We start from the raw sequence: 21,742 nt of genomic DNA on the forward strand, positions 1-21,742 counted from the left end.
CTTTCTACTCATCGAACTTCAAATCCCTGTGTACCACTGTCCTTTGAGTGGAAGGCAGGTACACTTGATAGTTGTGGGGTGTATCTGTGTACCCCACAAGTATTCCCAACTCAGCTGTTGGGTCTAGCTTCTTCCTAGCATCTTTGGTCACATGACAGTAAACTGATGATCCAAATATTTGGAAGTGACTTACATCAGCTCGCTTCTCGAAATAGGCCTCCATAGGTGTCTTCATTCCCAGTATACAGTGCAAGATTTTGTTTTGTAAGCATATTGCTGTATTGCATGCCTTAGCCGACTAATGCAGTGGTAGGCTTTGGTCATGCAACATCGCTCGAGCTGCTCCCACAATCAATCTGTTCTTCCTTTCGGCCACCCCATTCTACTATGGGTTATGGGGTGCTATCAATTCCCGTTTAATTCCTTCTGCAGTGCAGAAGTCTTTAAACTGTTGGGAGACATACTCTCCACCATTGTCGCTACGCAAGGCTTTTAATTTCTTTCCATATTCTTCCTCTGCCAAGGCTTTAAACTCACAAAACCTCAAGAAGGTCTGATCCTTCTTTTTCATAAAGTAGATCCAGCATCTACGAGAAAAATCATCAATAAAAATAACATAGTACCTTTGTTTAGTGGTGGAGGCTGTAGAGAAAGGTCCACAAACATCTGAATGAAATCGCTCCAGGATTGCTCCAGCTCTACTGTCTTGATCCGGAAAGGAAGATTTGGCATACTTACCCAAGGTACAACCTTTTCATGTAGTCATCTACTCAAGTTTTCCCTTGGGTAATCCGGTAGAAATCTGTTGCATGATCTTCAGGGCTCCATGGTGAAAGTGGCCCAGTCTTCTATGCCATAACTCGCCAACATCTTGGCTCTACACCATCTCAGATTTGGAACTCAAAGCAGCACAGTCACCTACCTCTAGCTTGTAGAAATTCTTGACTTGAATCCCTATTCGCTTTGTCTGTCCAGTACTGATATGCCTCAGGAATGTCTTTCCTTTACTAAAGACTAAATCATAGCCTTTATCTTCTAGCATAGCGATAGACACAAGATTCTTCTTCAGACCTGGTACATACTTTACATCAGTTAGGGTGAGGGGAGCTTCATGCTACCTCTGAAACACAACCGTACCTTCATCTGAAACACAGTACTTTCCATCATCGCCCATCTCGATCCGCATCTGGAGATCCTTCTCCTCCAAGGTACTGAAAAGATTCTTGTCACCTGACATGTGGAATGAAGCTCCACTATCCAGGTACCACACATATCCCACCATGGATGAAACCATGCATGCGATAAGCAAGAAATCCAGCTCAAACTATGAGGTCAGTGCCTCACCATCAGATCCCTTCGAGGAACCCTTCTTGGATTTCTTCTGTGGACAATTCATAGCATAATGGCCCACTTCATGACAATGAAAGCATCGCACTTTCAATTTGTCAATCTTCTTCCCACCATGGGAAGAACCGGATTTAGAATGGGACGCCTTCCCTTTCCCTTTCCTCGCCTTACTCGCTAGGGCTAGATTTTCCTCATCATCTTGCTTCGATGAGGATCCATCTCTGATGCTTCTTCTTATTTCCTCCTGCATCAGATTCGACCAAAGTCGTTCCTAATATGACAGTTTTTCTCTTCCATTAACTGAGTCTTGGTAGCTATGCCAGCTCTTAGGAAGACCGAGGAGTGCAAGACTCACCATGTCATCATCAACGGTCATGATCCCTACACTTCCAAGCTCATCACTACAGGTAGTGAGCTTGTTCAGATATGTAGAGATCGTGTCGCCCTTTTCACACTTGATCTTACGAAGCTTGTCTTTCAGCGCCGCTTCTCTAATTGTTGTTGTTCTGATATAAATCTTTCAATGTTTTCCACATCGAAAACGGTGTCTCCTTCCCATGGAGGCTCGAGACAATGTGGTCTCGAACTCCCTTCGGAGGATTCTCCTTGCTCTAGCCACACATTTCTTCCATTCCGCCAGTTGAGTAGCATCAGTTGGCTTGGGGACTTCTTGATCAATGAAGTCCTTTAGACAGTTATCTTCTAATACTACCTCCATGCGATCCTTCCAGGCTATACAATTCGAGCTGCCATCAAGGGCATACTCGAGTCTTAAACCACTAAACACCATCGGTGAAATTGAGATGTGATAAGAACTTGATTTCTATATTTAGGAATCAAAAATTCAAACTTCTCCTTCTTGTATACTGTTCTTTGCCTTGATCACCTTTGCTCCAATACCATGTAGAAATTCCCATTGTAGATCAATAGATTATGCAATATACTAAAACACAATACAATATCTACTTCTACAACACTTTGCGGAAGCTTAATCGAATTGAGCAAGATCAAGAGAACACATATAAATGAGAATGAGAAATCAATCACACATAACATAGAAGAAATAACCTAGGGAAAGCCTCAGCCTAAAACCCCAATCTTTGTATTATCATACAAGTGGAAATCTTGTTCAAGTTACAAAAAGAATCAGCTCTCAAGCTATCCTGCTCTCTCTACAATCAAAACAATATAGCTCACAGACTGAATAGACATAGTATATGTCTTCCTCAAGCCCTCCAAGCCTCCTATTTCCTTGTGCAGTTTTTCTTAGCTTCCAATGATGTCACATGTGTGAATTGGCCTCATCACACTCACTAAACATGAAGAAGTAACTGCGCAATCCTCAAGGAAAGAATTCCTTCTGCATGCAAGGAATATGCACAATGGAATATTCTAGCAACTGATAGTACATTTCCCCTCGATCTGATTTCAACTGGGTCTCTGTCTGAACTGACATGCATGAGTTATTTATGAGAGAATACTCAGTTATATGAAGTGTAGTAGTTACATGCATGCAAGCATTAAATAACTGAACTTACATTAATTCAACAAACTGTTTGAATTAATCTAACTGGACTTGACTCAATTAACTAAGACAACTAATTACAACTCAATATTACAACTCATCCTTATCTATTTAACTGATGGATAAATTCCTCAATTAATGGAGAAACTGTTGCATGTCCCCACATAGACTTCATGTTTGATTTTCCTTTACTAATTAACTTAAGATGAATCAATTAATTATTTTACAAACAGCTGCTAAGATCAAATTCGAATTTTACTTCACTATTTTAGTTTAGGGACTAACTAAAAAAGGAAGGTATCCCGAAATGCTATTTATAGAATGCTATTTTTAGCACTTCCATTTTTCCATCCATTGTTGCTAAGACCAACACTGGCTGAATTTCTATTTATAGCAATGCTATTTTTAGCAATTCTATTTTTACCATTTTTTGTTGCTATTTTCAACAACCCAAACATGTGAACCCTGAGTGGTCTAAGGGTATTCCTAGGAACTAGATCAAAGAGGAATATAGGCTGATGATTAATAGCTTGCAAAGATTTTTAACATGTGAAGGAAGGTACAAAGTCACTTTTATTTACCATTTGAGACTTTTGTTACACTTTGAAGGGGGACCACAGATAAACTTTCCCTATCTCATTTGGATGAGTTTGAACAAGATGGAAAGAGGGGTTAAATCAATTTCCAAAAAGGTTGAGACCAACATTTATCATCATGGATTGATAAAAAATCTAGTTACTCATGAGATAAGGAAGCAGGGTAGTAGTTGGAAAAAGTTACTCAGACATAATTTTGCTCCAGAAGGCAGTTCCAAATCCATAGAAGGGAACAAGCCAATGGATAGTAATCAGGCTTTGGATAGTAGGCAGGAGAGTAGTAAGAAGAAACAGAAGAAGTCAAGAACTAAAGAAGACATTGTTGGCCCTACTTCACCAAAATCCATGAATCAGCTAGACAAGGGTAAATTGATAGAGGAAGATGAATCTCCTACACCAACAAGGTGATCATTAAAAGGTAAAATCCATTCTCTTGATTTAACAACTCAAAGTAAAGCCTCGAAGGGTGAGAAGAAGAAAAGGAAGCAAGTTGACAGTGTTGGAGAATAACTCATAGGTATTGTTTCAGAGGTAGATGTTGAATTTCCTCAAGAGGACACTCTTGAGCCAAGGGTTAAAAAGATGAAAAATCCTAAGACAAGTGAGAAGGGTGACATAACACAAACTGCTGAAAGAAAGGAGAAACATGCACAGAAGGGAGAGATCTCAAAGTCCATGTCACACATAAAAAGGAAGAAGAGGAGATTGTTTCAAGACCCTATCCTCACTCCTGGAAACAAATATGGTGATACATCAAAACCTACACAATGAACTACCAGGAGCATGACACATCAGTTAATGGCCACTTATACCCCTTCTTTTCCAGAAAATCCAATAGACATCTTTGTTTCACCTAAAAAGGAACATGCATCGGTTGAAATGCTTAGAGAAAGAGAGGAATTAGTCACATAAACTTTGAAATAATTGAGGAAATAAGTTAAGGCTAGTGAAAAAGAAATGAAGTCTAGTAAAGAAACCACTAAGCATGCAACAGTTGAATCTACTAGTTTTCTAACTAGTGATCAGATGACAATTGAGAAACTTCAGATGGAAAATGAAAAACTAAAGGAAAAAGTGAAAGAGTATAAGTTGTTGGACAAGTATATTAAGAAAGAGAATGAGCAATTAAAGGAGAATAGCCAGAAGTTGCAAGATGAGTATGATGAGGTCTCCACTAAGCTCAAGAAGGTTCTTCACCTCATACATTATATCAGGGTTATTAAAAGGGAACTCAAAGAAGAAGCTTCAGGTGTGAACATATTAGATCCAAACAACTGATGTTCAGGCAAGTTGAAAGAAGACTCCATTTTTGAAATTTTGAGGAATGGTTCAATACTTTTTGCATGAGGACATGCAATGACTTAGGCATGGGGGAATGTTGAGTCTCCTTTTTGATTCCTTTCATACCCCATATTGTCCTCTATTTTTGACCAACTTTACCTCGAAACCTACTCACCACTTTCCTACCTTCTTCAAAAACATGAAGTTTAGCCTCCTTGTGTATATATGAGGTAATTTATGTTTTAAAGCATGGTTTTTATGATTTATTTTTAGTAGGAATGAAATAGTTGATTCTTTGTACTCTCTAATTGATTCGATTGTCTCACATAGATTTTTAGACACTGTTCCTACTCGTTCGGTACCAACATTTCTCATTTGGTACCTATGTTCCTGCTTATCTGGCATCCATGCACTTGTTTTCATCTAGTACCCATGCGCCTGTGTTCATCCAGTACCTCTACTTTTACGATACCCACGTACCTATATTCTTATGATACCTACATTCATCCGCCACCGATATCACCCATCTAATACTGACTGTGTTCATTTGGTACTTGCGACCGTCCTGTGCTACCTGTGTTCATCTGGTACCGGGCCCGACTCTTCAGCTTGGACGGTTTGAGTGAGCTGCCATCACTGAGACTAACGAAATTAATGGTTAGCACATTACCCTTTTATGGCAAATTGAGATGATATGCTTAATCACTCATGCACTGCGTGTCATGAGGATGAAGCCAAACATGTAAAAGAAAGTGAATTGTATATTTTTATAATGATTTGATCTTATATTTTAACATTGTATGTAATGACCATTCCTCTATAAGAGAAGGCTCATAGATGATAGGTGTTACAGACAGTTAGTAAGATAGTTGCATTTAGAATTGGAGACAAAGAGTTAGTAACATAGTTAGAGTTGGAGACAGAGTTTTAACATTATTGTTATGTTGGAGACTTTATTTTGTAATCCTTTCTTTTGAATTCAATGATATACGCAACAATTGATGAGTTCGATGTGTTAGTAGATTCCTTAGTTCTGTAATTTTTCCATATTTCCTTGGTAGCTCAGCAAGGGCCCATCGAAGCCATCAAGGCAAGTTTTTATTACTGTTATTGTGAATTTAGTTTTGCTTATGTGTGAAGAGTGATTTAGTGTGATAATTGAATTTCAAAGTGTTTGAAATGATTCCAGTTTTGAGTAATCTATTGAAGAGTGTGAGATATAAATATGGAGATGTTAATTTCTAAGTGATAACACATTGGTTTTATGAATGAAAACTTATTTCTCAGGACATAGGTTTAAGTGTTGAATTCTAATTGGAAATAACAGGAAGAGTTAAGAACATATATCTCACCATTCACCTACATGTGTCGTTAAGTGAAGACTCTTGTCATACCTAACATTTCCTATACAAGAATGTATGGCTTCCTTTAGAACTAGTTAGATTAGGAATGCTTTGCTTTGATGCTTGATTGCAGTAAGTTAATTGAAATCAACTGCTACAGGAAAACAGAGTTGAATCCATATTTTCATTTCATGAGCCTGTAAATGGACAAACTTGTTACCTGAGAAAGAACCTTTAGATTACATGCTTATTAAGATTTTGTTTCTAAGTTTTGTTTTCTAATTGTGTGAGGAAGTTAGATCGAAATTTGTCAAATGGAGTATTGGTTTTGAATGCTTCTTATCTAGGATATACTCATTAGACATAGGAACTTATCCGTTATCGGCACATATAGCGTATCATCTCTACTAATTAAAAATCCATGGTTGAGAATTTAATTTGTGGTGATATACCATTCATATAATTTCCCCAACATTTTTGTTGCTGTTGTCGGGGACCTGTAAACGGTAATAGGTAATGATTTGCTTTGTTTTTTTATGGATTTTGAGTGATATTGAGGACAAACTAATGGCGAAGAGAATATGATAAGACGTGAGTGAAGAGCCATGCATCCATTATAGTGGGGTTACTACAAAGTTAAGTTTACCTCTCTTTTGGTAAGTAGTTAAAGTTTGATGCTTTCATTTCATGAGAAGAATTAGAAAGATGAAAGGTAGGTTTGTTTCATAAAAAATCCCAAAAAAACTATATGGTCCCAAAATTGCTAATCCAACTAATTTTTCTAATCGCTAAGCAAGGAAAACTCTAGAGGAGAAAATCTTGGTGGTAGCAGTAGAGGGGACATCAATAAAGAAGCTTGTAGAATAAGCAAAGATAGTGGCAGAGGAAGTTCATACTACATTGGAGATAGTACCTTGGAACATTGCAGATAACCCAGTGTCTAAACAATTATCTCCTCAAATAAAGACATCTCCTACTTCCACAAATTCCAAGTTGTGGGAAGAAATAAAGGAAGGATAAGGAGGAAGTGTAGACAATCCAGAAAACAATGAAGCCATAAATGTTTGGATTTCCAATTCTTGACATTATTAGGAATGTCACCATGAAGAACATTCATTTGTCATAATTACCTCACTTCAAAAATATGTCATCCGAAGATCTTGATTCATTTTTATTTGAATTCGATATAATGTGTAGAAGTTATAATTATACAGATAATGCTCAAAAGTCAAAAACTTTTTCCATCCACCTTAAAAAAATCAGCATTAATATGGTTCGTGAGTCTAGGGGAACACAGTGTTACATCTTGGGATGATATGAAAGAAACCTTTCTCCAGAAATACCAGGATTACTATAGACCTAGGGATGCCAAGAATAAAATCTTTAAAATGCAGCAGACTAAAGAAGAAAGCGTTGAAGACTACCTAGAAAGGTTCCTTTACAATTAACAAAAAACCAAGCAAGTTTCTCTTGACCTAACCATAGTTAGAACCATTTTTCTAAAAGGAGTATGAGATGACTGCATGGAAGTACTTGATCTCATGAGATCTGGTGAGGTTTATCAAAAATCGTTTGCTGAAATTGGTGAATACTGCAAGAAATACTCCTATAGTCAAGCTGAAGTTGGGAGAAAAGCCTAAGAGAACTTACAAGTCGAGTTGGCAAACCCACTACATGGAATATATTAAAACTGATATCCTTAGTACAATTAGTAACCATCTAGATACCCTCAATAGTAAGAGGAAACAAGAAGAGGAAAACATTTCTTTAGCTATCTTTTTCCATCGTTGTAGGAAGAAGCATCCTGAAAAATAATTCCCTTTTAATGCCATAGAGGTATGTGGAATTTGCATGGATAAACACCCAAATAATGAATTCCCATCATTACCTAGGTTTCAAGCCATTTACAAAGGGGGAATGGAACCACAAGATCCATCTTATCCCCCTAGGAGACCATGGAGGCAACAAAACCCATCATGTTCCAAGACCTTTTCATGCATGTTTCACAGCCATAGTGGGCCCCTCAAACACCTTAGTCCCAATGGGGGCCTCAACCATCACAAGGACATGCTTGGCAACAAGGTTGGAGGGGGACTCCCTATGGGAATATTCCTCCACAACCATACAAACAACTTCTTACCCAATCTGCACACTATATCCTCCAAATATTTCTCAGTTATTGCCAAGGTTTAAGCCACCTCTATTACCTCCATTTCCTCAACAACATTTGCTTATTAACTCAAGTTCACAAAAACCTACTCTGCCCATGAATCCAAGTCAACAACAACTGCCTATGAATTCAATTCCACAACAACGCGCTCTGCCCATGAATCCAAATCAACAACAAATGCCACCAAATCCTAATCCTCCTCGAAATACTCTATTACCTGCACAACCCATTCCAAACCCCAATACTAGGTCAGCTCAACCTATACAAAATATGGGGATGCAAACCTTCCCTACCTACACTATCACTACAGTTCCAATTAGTGAAATTCGACTAAGATCTGGGAAGGTGTTAAATAAAACAGGACATGCAGTAATCATTCAAGAAGAACAGTCAATAGAATCACCTCCTAAAGACAAGGACATACACAATCAAGAGGAATATTCTCCTCTTTGTGAAGAGGAAAACACTCCCTCAACACCCATCAATTCTATGATACAACCTAAACCATCTCAGGAGGTTACTGAACCACTCTATCCAAATATATTGCTTATAAAAAAGCCTAAGGTCCCGCCAAGATATGATTTAGAGGCTGAATTGTGAAATATTTGTGTAAAGGTACCCTTGCTTCAAGCCATCAAAGATGTTCTTATATATGCCAATATTGTAAGGGATCTTTGCATTAAAAATCCAGGAAGAAAAATGAAGGACCCCCCTATTATAAAAGTAGTTTGCCAATTGTTAGAAACCATGTCAGAGATGCAAGTTCTAAATACACTGATCGTCCGAATCCAGTAGTGACCATACAAATTAATGGAATATATTTACCAAACACTATTTTCTACCTAGGTGCAACAATCAATGTCATGACTTTGGATATTATGCAAAAAATGCAATTAGAAGGCCCAAGGCCAACTCAAACACTATTGGAGTTAGTAGACAAATCCATCCTTAAACCTGCAGGAATCCTAGATGACATAACAGTCGTACTAGCTTCCTGGGAATATATTGTAGACTTCTTTGTGATCCATCCAAAATCCTCCAAACTTGGACATCTAGTAGTATTGGTTTGATCTTGGCTAGCCATCGTTGATGCCTTTATTGGATGCAAGGCTGGAGAGATGAAAATTTCCAATGGATGTCAAAGCCAAAAAATAACCTTATTTCCTCCTGCCCAGCCTGCTACAGAAATCCTCTTAGAGATAGAGAACCCATATGGAGAGGAGGAATGTACTGAATCTTTGTTAACAATTGAACAATCTAAAGGTCTTCAAGAACAAACCGAATATCAAGTTTTGAACTTGTTCTTAACCACAACAGGATGTATTGATTATCCACAATATTTTCAAGAATATGAGCACATTTTCAATTATAAATTTCAGGAAGCATGTCATCCCTATACCTCCACATTGTTTTCCATAACAACAATTGGTGAAGGTAAAGATTCCTCTTTCCATGCTATTTAAATTATCCCTGGGAAGTGTCTATATGTTAATTATGGTCTATAAGTAGTGCAACAAGAACAATTGATTCAAATGATTAAAAGACAATGTGGTGCTTTTGCATGGGATTAATTTGATATGAAAGGGATCCACCCCGACACCTGCATGCATCACATCTACACAAATGATGAAATTAGACTAGTGAGGCAACCTCAAAGAAGGATGAACCCAACCCTAAAGGATATAGTAAAAGAATAACTTCAAAAGCTCTTAAATGCTAACTTCATTTACCCTATTTCTGATAGTAAGTGGGTATCACCACTAGTCATTGTACCTAAGAAAAATGGTAAATAAAGGATTTGTGTGGATTTTAGGGAACTGAATAAGGCTACCTTTAGAAAGTACTATCCCTTGCCTTTGATCGATCAAGTATTAGATACCTTATCTGAGAAGAAGTATTTATCCATTCTTGGATGGATTTAGCGGTTATAATCAGATCCAAATTGCACCCAAAGACCAAGAAAAGACAACATTTACTTGCCCATGGGGTACGTATGTTTAGAAGGTGCTTCCTTTTGGGTTATGCAATGCCCCTACCACCTTTCAAAGGGATGTCTTTACTATTTTTTCTGATCTAACCAAGACTGTGTGGAAGTACATATGGATGACTTCACAGTATATGGTGAAGATTTCCAACAAGATTTTTACAACCTAGAGAATTTTTTAATTAGATGTCAAGAGACCAACCTTTCCCTTAGCAATGAAAAATATAGAATGATGCTTACAAAGGGTATTCTGTTAGGCCACCATATTTTTGGGACTGGGATAAGAGTAGATCCTACTAAGATCTAAATAATTGCTCCAATCAAAACTCCCAGCTCTCAAAAAGAAGTTATAAGCTTTCTAGAGCATGCCAGATATTACAAAAGATTTATTCAAAAATTTACAACAATAGCTACCCCTATGTTCAAAATTTTAACCAAAGATGCAACAACACCCCACTAGCTTCACTCTCTGCAATCTACGCACAGCTTCCTATGCCCCAACAACTGAAGAACTGAGCCTCTAGGCTCTGCGCAATCCCGACAGTGGTTGAATCGCTCCACTATCCAACAGCACTGCTCCTACTTGGATGAACAAGATGACGTGGATCTTCATGAGCCTCTCACTGCTTCTAGGTTGGCCCCTTCTCTCGCTCGAACTAATGATGCAGTTCCTTTGCATCAACCCTTCTCTGCTACTTAGGAACAACCTCTGTCACTTGGGGCAGTTATTTTTGCTACAAATTTTCTGACTCAGCTAGTGCCTTTAGCTCTCATGTGATCTGCAACCCTCTGATACCATGTTGAAATTTCCAGGGATTACCTGTTAGAATTTTTTTTGTATTCTCTGGTTTATTTCGCCTACATTTTTTAATTACTAATAATTTATTTAACAATATAGATACTGAAATAAACACAATACAATCTCAATGATTTACAGATCAACAAATAAAAGAAATAGAAAAACACACAAGGGACACCGCTATTTTTGGACAATCATCCCCAGAAAAACCCAACTTGGGAAAACCGGTGCAACAGTTCTTAGGGTTTTATTATTATGCAAGTTTTCTGGGTACACTAGGTGCCAAAATGGCTCACCTGATAGAGAAAATAATCTGGCAGTAATACCTTTCTTCGAAAGCAGATATTCTAGAAGTCTGCTCCATGAAACCCTCTCCAACCCACTCTAAAGGACTACGTCAGCTCTCCTGGACTCTGCGTCAACTTAATAACCTCTGCGTCAGCTCTCTGAGGCTCCGCACAACCTCTCTATTCCTCTACATCATTTCTACAGCCTCTATGTCACTCACGCAGGCCCTTTTGGCCTCTCTGCAGTCACCACTGGCCTCTGCGTGGCTTCCTCTAGCTATGCATCTGCCTCTTTGTCTCTGCACTATTTTTCTGACTCTATATCTGCCTCTCTGCCTTGCACTCACTGCCCCTCATTGCAATATTGATCACTAGTTCGATTTCTCTTAGAAAACCCCGCTCTAGAAAATCAAACTGACTAATCACTCTCGTGTATCTCCAACTGACCCTCAAGCCTCCTCTTATACTTTTTCTGTTGAGTCTTCAACGACTGAGATTACATCTCTAATCAATGGCTAAGATTAGATTTGGCTTGATCCATGACCTTTAGAACCTTTTAACCCAGTTTTATATTAATGCCCATTAATATTATTATTTTCCTAGGTTTAGACTGAGGAACCCATTAAAAATATTAATTATTTTAATATCTCCTTCACGGGGTAGAATTTCCCCAAACCATTGCTGGGTCTTGGAGATCTCGTGTTCTTTAGTCTCTTCATCAATTTTCATGGCTAGAGCACATTCGATGCTACCTGAAATAAACATTTCTTAGTGTCAAATTTCGCTTGAACTCTTAAACAAAAACAGTCAACTGCTCCAGTTCTAAGAGGACCAAATTGGGCCCTCCCTTTTCCCATATGTACGCGTGCCTTAGACACAGATTTTGGGTTTGTTTTAGACCAAAGAGAGAATCAATTTCCCTATGCCATCTATTTTGTTAGAAAAAATATCTCTGCTACAAAACTAAATTACACAGTCACTGAAAAAGTATTCTAATCAGTAGTTCATGCCATTAATAAATTTAGACATTATATAATTGGGTATGAAGTTTTGTAAATACAGACCATTTAGCTATTAAATTTATAATGAATAAAGCTATTACCAATGCCCGTGTTACTAGATGGTTGTTACTACTGCAAGAATTTAATATTACTATCATTGACAGGCCATGAAAAGATAATCTTGTCGTTGATTTTCTATCTAGACTTGTCCACACAGGTGACAGTGCACTAGTTATTGATGATTTTCTAAATGCCAATTTTTTTTTTTATTTCTACTTATACTCCTTGGTATGGAGATGTAGCTAATTTCCTGGTTACAGGAAAGTTGCCTAAAAAAAATTCCTTAAGGGAAAAACAAAGAATCATACAACTTAGCGCTAATTATATGTGGCATAAGGATTGTTTATACCGTACTGGACCAGATTTGGTGATTAGAATATGTGTAAGAGAAGATGAGAGGCAAGACATTCTAAAAGCTTGCCATAATGAGCCATGTGGTAGAAATTTCATTTACAAAAGAACTACATATAAAGTGTTACAATCCGAGTATTATTGGCCCACCATTTTCAAGGACACAAAGAAATATGTGGCCAACTGTGACCATTGTCAAAGGATGGGGAAACCTATGCCAACAGATGAAATGGCTCTTCAAGAATAGGTAGTAATCAAGCCTTTTGATAAATGGGAATTATATTTTTTAGGACCAATTTCTCCTATTTCCAAAAAGTAGAAATATATTCTGGTATGTACAAATTATGTAACCAAATGGGTAGAGGCTAAAACACTATATTTTGCTAATGAACAATCTATTGTTGACTTTTTATTTGAAGAGATATTTACTCATTTTTGTGTACCAAGGGAAATAGTAACTAGTCAAGGTACTCAATTCATTTCCAAATTGGTCAAATCTATTATAGGGCAGTATAAAATCAGACACGAGAAATATACACCTTACCACCCCCAGATGAACAAAGTAACCGAGGCCATTCTCACTAAGACAATACAACTGCATCATAAAGACTAGGCTGATAGGTTACCAGAAGCTTTGTGGGCCTATAGGAAAACCTGGAGAAACACAACAGGACATTCTCCATATGAGTTGGTTTATGGAAAACAGGTTTTTCTTCCTATAGAATTCCAAGTTAAAACCTTCAGAACTTCCATGTAGCTGGGAATGGATTTAGATGAGCCACATAAACAAGGATAATGGAATTGAATGCATTGGATGAGATTATAGAATATTCTCTTCAAAGGACGATGCTTGTTCAGGATTAGAGAACCAAATGGCACAATAAGTTTATTAAAAGAAAATGTTTTCAACCAGGTGACTAGGCTTTGTTGTATGACAGTAGATTTAAGGATTTCAAAGGAAAATTGACAACACAGTGGCTTGGACCTTATGAGGTAGATATAGCCTATGAAAATGGCTCATTCAAGATAAAAACTATCAATGCATATAAAACTTCCTTTTCATGAATGGACATCGATTGAAAGTTTATCATAAGCTACTACCCAAAGAGGATTTCACTGAACATGTTCTTCAAAATCCTGAAATGCAGTTGGTTAGAAAGAGGAGTTCTACTCTTTCTGATCCACCACTGTAAGTTTTGTTGTATAATTTAATTTAACTTTGTACATATGTATATAGGTGTGTTGTTGGATAATGATTTTGGTATTACTAACTGTGCTTCCTTCCCTATAGATAGACAATAAAGAAGAACATTTACCAGGTGTAAGTTTATTCCTTTAACCAGCCCTGGTAAATTATCTATGGAAAAGGAACCTATGAAGTTTTCTTTAAGTATTTTAGACTCCTTAAAATTGAAAACACCGATGAGCATGAACTAGCTCGTGGTCAAGAAAATCTACGGGAAAGTGAAATGGAGTTTTCTTTAAGTTTTTCAGACTCCTTAAAATTGAAAACACTGGCGAGCACGAACTAGCCCAGGATTGAGAAAAATCCACAAGTAAGTGAAATGGAGCTTTCTTTAGGTCTTTCAAAATCCTCAAAATTGAAAATATTAGCGAGCATTAACTGATCTGGTCTTGAGAAAAATCCAAATAACAATAGTAGTTAGGTTTATTTGTTAATAAAATGTAAGTGGCAACAGGAGAAGTGGTTAGTTTGGTTCCAAAAAGAGGAGGTTGTCCAACTATTGAATACCTTCTTGTTATAGAGCTTGGAGCCTAACCATTGAATTATTTTGCCTCATTTTTTGACACTTCCACTGCAATTTCATAGTTCCTGCACCAGTGTGTTTTTTGTAGTTTTTCCAATGTAATCCTTCCAGTAGAATAAATTCACAAATCAACATCAGTAATCACTAGAACCTACTTAAGCTTGACCCTCAGAACATGCTAAGCTACAAGGAGAAGCCTACAAGATTCCAATTTTAAGACTATGCATCTAGGTATCTCATTAAAATTTCATCCGACACTGAAGGAAAACTCTTTGTGTTCATCTGGTACTGGTGTACTAGAAAGCAGTTTAATGTATTCATTGGGTATTGCAATTTTTTTTCATCTGGTGCTAAAATCTTTCCTATGTTAATCCAGTAATAGAGGTATGAGGTCAATGGTTTTTTTTTTTTTTTTCTATTAATATTGATATTAATCATGTGATGAATATATAATTACCCTCATAATATTTTATTGCCATTAGTTGTTAAGCCCCTATCCTAATCCTAAATCACTCACCTTTATTCCCCTATTTTCTAAGAAAAAAATCCTTTTTTTTTATATGATCGAATGGGATAATCATGAGTGTGATTAGGCGAATGCCAATCATAATTCAAGCAAATGTATTATATGCTAAATATCTCATGATAGAGATTCTACCTTCGTGGGTTGTTTAAACAATAATTTTACCACTACCCCATAACCATAAACTAAATGATTGCGATGAATGATCAACGGAACCATGACCTGGACTGTCCTGTACCGATGTACTAGTACAATCAATCACATTCTCTCCATCATGTCTAACCTGCACTTGAATGAAATTTGTGATCGTTAACGAAGATGAATGTCTAAATAAGATTTGCATACGACTTATTGCCATCATCCTGTATATACTCACCTTGTAATTATGGCAACCACTTGATTTTTACCATCTCCTCTCAAATTTTAAATGCTCTCCTAGATGAATTTTCCATCCATATGAGCATCATTTCTCTCTTGCATACCATTCGACCGTCATTCCACTCATCAGTCCAACGCTAGCTTTGTCACACTGTTACCATAACCCAACTTCCGATACTATGTTATTTCAGGTACCCTGCTACTTTTGGTACTCAACCCTTTCTCCACTTTATCCCTAGAAATTGTCTATGACCCGTTTTTATAGCCGACATGGGGGTATATCGACACAAACTAGTGTTCCAATTTTATCAAGAAATAAAGGAATATTAGTTGTGCAAAGAGAAATTCGAGCAAGATGGTTGGATTCCTTTCCTGGAGAAGTTTAAGGGATACCATGAGGGTATTTCTCATGCCTTTACTCGAAGTTATGATGGCCAACATGTTCATCTGGGTGGTCTACAATTAGAGATCACAGAAGATACTATAGAGGAAGCTACAAGATTATCGGTTGTAGGGGAGAAATACTTCAAGGGTGTAAATATCAACAAAGAGCTCTGTTGAAAGTTCTTGGAACCCAAACATGTGAACCCTGACTGGTCTAAGGGTATTCCTAGGAACTGGATCAAAGAGGAATATAGGCTGATGATTAATAGCTTGCAAATATTTTTAACATGTGAAGGAAGGTATGCAACCACTTTTCTTTACCATTTGAGACTTTTGTTACATTTTGAAGGGGGACACAGATAAACTCTCCTTATTTCCTTTGGATGAGTTTGAACAAGATGGTAAGAGGGGTTAAATCAGTTTCCAAAAAGGTTGAGACCAACATTTATCATCATGGATTGATAAAAAATTTAGTTACTCGTGAGATAAGGAAGCAAGGTAACAGTTGGAAAAAGTTACTCAGGCAAAATTTTGCTCTAGAAGGCAGCTCCAAATCCATAGAAGGGAATAAGCCAATGGATAGTAATAAGGATTTGGACAATAGGCAAGAGAGTAGTAAGAAGAAACAGAAGAAGTCAAAAACTAAAGAAGACATTTCTAGCCCTACTTCACCAAAATCCGCAAATCAGTCAGACAAGGGTAAAGCAATAGAGGAAGAGGGATTTCATGCACCAACAAGGCGACTGGATCATTAAAAGTTAAAATCCCTTCTCTTGATTCAACAACCCAAAGTAAAGCCTCAAATGGTGAGAAGAAGAAAAGGAATCAAGATGACAGTGTTGGAGAAGAACTCACATGTATTGTTTAAAGGTAGGTGTTGAATTCCCTCAAGAGGACACTCCTCAGCCAAGAGTTAACAAGATGAAAAAGGCTAAGAAAAGTGAGAAGGGTGACATAACAAAAATTGCTGAAAGAAAGGAGAAACATGCACAGATGGGAGAGATCTCAAAGTCCATGTCACAGACCAAAAGGAAGAAGAGGAGGTTGTTTCAAGGCCCTATCCTCGCTCATGACAATAAATTTGGTGAGTCATCAGCACCTACACGATGAACTACTAGGACCATGGCACATCAGGTAATGACCACTCATACTCCTTCTTTTCCAAAAAATCCAATAGATGTCTCTGCTTCACCTGAAAAGGAACATGCACAAGTTGAAACGCTTAGTGAAACAAAGGAATTAGTCACAGAAACCTTGAAATAATTGAGGAAATAAGTTAAGGCTAGTGAAAAAGAAATGAAGTCTAGTAAAGAAACCACTAAGCGTGCAACAGTTGAATATGCTAGTTTTCTAGCTAGCGATCAGATGAAAATTGAGAAACTTCACATGGAAAATGAAAAACTAAAGGAAAAATTGAAAGAGTATGAGTTGTTGGACAAGTATATTAAGAAAGAGAATGAGGAATTAAAGGAGAATAGATAGAAGTTGCAAGATGAGTAAGATGAGGTCTCCACTAAGCTCAAGAAGGTTCTTCACCTCATACATTGTACTAGGGTTATTAAAAGGGAACTCAAGGAAGAAGCTTCAGGTGTGAACATATTAGATCCAAATAGCTGATGTTCAGACAAGTTGAAAGAAGACTCCATTTTTGAATTTTTTAGGAATGATTCAATACTTTTTGCATGAGGACATGCAATGACTTAGGCATGAGGGAATATTGGGTCTCCTTTTTTATGCCTTTCATACCCCATATTGTCCTCTATTTTTGACCAAATTTACCTCAAAACGTACTCACCACTTGCCTACATTCTTCAAGAACATGAATTTTAGCCTCCTTGTGTATATATGAGGTAATTTATGTTTTAAATCATGGTTTTTATGATTTCTTGATAGTAGGAATGAAATAGTTGGTTATTTGTACTCTCTAACTGATTCAATTATCTCACATATATTTTTAGACCTTGTTCCTACTCTTCCAGTACCAAAAATGCTCATCCAGTACCCGTGTTCCTGTTAATCTAGTGCCCATGCACCTGTGTTCATCTAGTACCTCTGCTTGTTTGGTACCCGCGTACCTATATTCAGTTAGTACCTGCGTTCATCTGACATTGATATCACCCATCCAAACTGACTGTGTTCATCCTGTACCTACGGCTGTCCTGCACTACCTTTGTTCATCTGGTACCGGACCCGACTCTTCAGCTTCTACGATTCAAGTTAGCTGCCTTTGATGAGACTGAGGGAACTAATGGTCAGCACATTACCTTTTTATGGCAAATCAAGATGATATGCTTCATCACTCATGCACTTCATGTCATGAGGATGAAGCCAAGCATGTAAAAGAAAGCGAACTGTATATTTTTATAACAATTTGATCTTATCTTTTAACATTGTATGTAACGACCATTCCTCTATAAGAGAAGGCTCGTAGATGATAGGTGTTAGAGACAATTAGTAAGACAATTGTAGTTAGAATTGGAGACAGAGAGTTAGTAACACAGTTAGATTTGGAGACAGAGCTTTAACATTACTTTTATGCTGGAGAATTGATTTTCTAATCCTTTCTTTTGAAATCAATGAAATAAGCAAGAATTGATGAATTCGATGTCTTAATAGATCCCTTAGTTCTATAAATTCTTCTAGCATTCCTTGGTAGCTCAGAAAGGGTCCACTGATGCCATCAAGGCAAGTTTTTATTACAGTTCTTGTGAATTTAGTTTGGCTTATGTGTGAAGAGTGAATTAGTGTGATAATTCAATTTCAGAGTGTTTGATATGATTCCAGTTTTGAGTAATCTATTGAAGAGTGTGAGATATAAATCTGGAGATGTCAATTTCTAAGTGATAACACATTGGTTTTATGAATTCAAACTTATTTCTTAGGATGTATGTTTAAGTGTTGAATTCTAATTGGAAAGAACAAGAAGAGTTAAGTATAGAGATCTCACTATTCACCTACATGTGACGTTAAGTGAAGACTCTCTTCATACCTAACATTTCCTGTACAAGAATGTATGGCTTCCTTTAGAACTAGTTAGATTAAGAATGCTTTGATTTTATGCTTGATTGCAATAAGTTAATTGAAATCAGTTGCTACAGGAAAACATAGTTGAATCCATATTTTCATTTCATGACCCTGTAAATGGACAAACATGTTACATGAACAAGAACCTTTAGATTACATGCTTATTAAGATGTTGTTCCCAAGTTTTTTTTTCTAATTATGTGATGAAGTTAGATAGAAATTTGTCAAATGGAGTATTGGTTTTGAATTCTTCTTATCTAGGTAGACTCATCATACATAGGAACTTATCCGTTATCGACACATATAGTGTATCAACTCTACTGATTAAGAACCCCTAGTTGATAATTTAATTTGTGGCGATATACCATTCATATAATTGTCCCAACATAGAGTATACCCCAGTTGGCATCATACCCACAAGTTTGGCTTGTTGGGATTACCTCTCCCCTTTTGGCCAGTGGGTTGAGAGTGTAGTTGGGGGTGTACAACCCAAGCTGATTATGATGCAGGTGTTCTACCACATGAATCTTCAGGATAATTATTGGGAATATCCATGGGAAATAGGATGGGTTGAGATATGCTCCCCTATGTTACCTATTTCTCGATATTGGGCTGAAGATGTTTTTCTGCCCCATGAGATTCCAGGTTGAGATGTGCTCTCGATGTAGATTTAGGTTGAGATGTGATCCCTGATATTGTTTTCAGATTGAGATGTGCTTTTTGATGTTATAGAGGGTGGTAGCTAATGGTACCCAATTCTTCTTATTTAGATTCAAGAATGTTTCAGTAGATAGAGTTGAGCAGAGATGGGACATGATACACATGACATGATACAGTTGGAATTTCTCTCTAGATGAGAGGGAATGTTAATTTAGTAGTTCAGTGACAAATCTCAACCATGGTACTAGATTCCTCTTTTTTAGAGGACCAATTTTAACTATTGAAGCGGTCAATTTGGACAAGGGAAAGTGTACTTATGAAGAAAATCCCATAAATGCACATTTGGTTAGGTCGCCCCTAACAGGGAATTGGTCACCCTTGGAAGCCTATAAATACAAGTGAAATCAAGCTCATTTATACATCACTAAGCATCATCCTCTTCTCTTCTTCATTCATTGGTTCGCATAGGTCTGAGTTTGGGTCAAGGAAAGAGGTTCACACATGTCCAAAAATATAGAGGTCGTAGCTTGCACATGTTCTATGGTTTTGGTTTCCGACTGCGGGCTTGTCAAAGGAAATTTCCATCTATAACCATACACTAGCAAGATCAAGGGTGCAGTTGGAAGGTCTCAACCACATGCAAACCTCTTCCTCCATGCCATTTGGCTCTAGGGCTAAATTTTGACATCTGACCATAATTGATTGTAGCTGACTACGGATAGAAAAAGTTGTCTTTGATATATATTGATGTTGGGAACATATTTCTGAATGTTTTTGGGTTAATTTTGTTGGATGACTTTGTATTGGGCTCATTGTACTCTCTGCTGAACTTTTTATGAAAATCTAATAGAGGAAGAATTTTCAAAGTGGTTTCCCCCTTAAGAGGATTTTCCTTAGTCTTTGAACAAATTTGGTGTCTCTTGTTGATGTGTTGATTGTCTCCTTTTCCATTGCATTTATTTCTCTATATTAAAATATTTTTTATGAGTGAAAATATTAATTGTTATTGAAAATATTGCTAATTGAAGAATTGAATTGGGCTAAAAGTAATTGAAAAAACATAGAGCTATGTGAAAATTAACACTTGTAGATCTTATGCAATCCATATCTCTAACCTAGTATGCATCAATAAATCCATGTATTTCCAACACTTTGTCCAATATTGGTATTCCTTAGTAGCATAATCCATAACTAGTGGCTCCAAGTAAATACTTGAAATCCCTCTTTAATGCTATCTAATGCTCTTTCCCTTATTTTGACATATACTTGCTCAATACTCCCACTACATCTGCAATTTTTGGTTTAATAAAAATCATTCCATACTTCAAACTTTCAATGGCATTGACATATAGAACATGGAACATGTCTTCTTCTTCATTTTGTGTCTTGGGACATTGTTTTACATATAGCTTTACACTTACAGGAATAAGGAACTTTACCGCTTTACACTCCTTCAAATCAAACCTCTCCAAAATTGTCTCAACGTAATTCCTTTGATGTAACCAAGTTTCATGTTTTCCCAATATCTTTTGATTTCCATGCCCAAAGTTAAATTTGTAGCACCAAATCCTTCATGTCATATTTAGAGGACAACTGATTGTTCACTTCCTAGATGATTTCCCTATCATTTCCAATAAAAAATATACCATCCACATACAACACCAAATAAATAAGATGATCACCAACTAATTTGAAATACACAAAATGATTCACTTTTCTCTTTGTAAATCCATTTCACAATATATAAGTATCAATTTTTTTCTACCACATACTTGATAATTGTTTTAACCCATAGAGGGATTTGTCAATTTGCACAACGATTTCTTTCCTTTAACAAAAAAACCTTATAGTTCTTTCATTTATATTTATTCTTCCTTATCCTCATGTTTGAATTTTGTCTTCACATCCATATATTCTGCATCAAAACCAAAGGCAAGAACAACATATAAAATAAATCTAATAGAAGTTAACTTGGCAAAAGGAGAAAAATGTCACCAAAGTCATTTCCCTCGACCTAGCAATAACCTTTTTCTACTAATCGAGCTTTGCATTATCCATTCTACCTTCTGCATTCAAATTATTAAATACCCACTTTCTCATAATGTGATTTCTTCTAGCCATCAACTCCATTACATCTCAAGCCTCATTCTTTTCCAAAGATGCCATTCTTCAACCATGGTTTTCCATAGTTTTCCATCCATTGAATCCACTTCCTCCCTAACCATTTTAGGATCATAATTAGTAATAAATAAAGAAAATC

Source organism: Pinus tabuliformis, chromosome 8 (genome assembly GCF_031772625.1).
Source record: "Pinus tabuliformis cultivar Carrire ecotype Pingquan chromosome 8, CPIR1, whole genome shotgun sequence".
Taxonomy (NCBI): Eukaryota; Viridiplantae; Streptophyta; class Pinopsida; order Pinales; family Pinaceae; genus Pinus; species Pinus tabuliformis.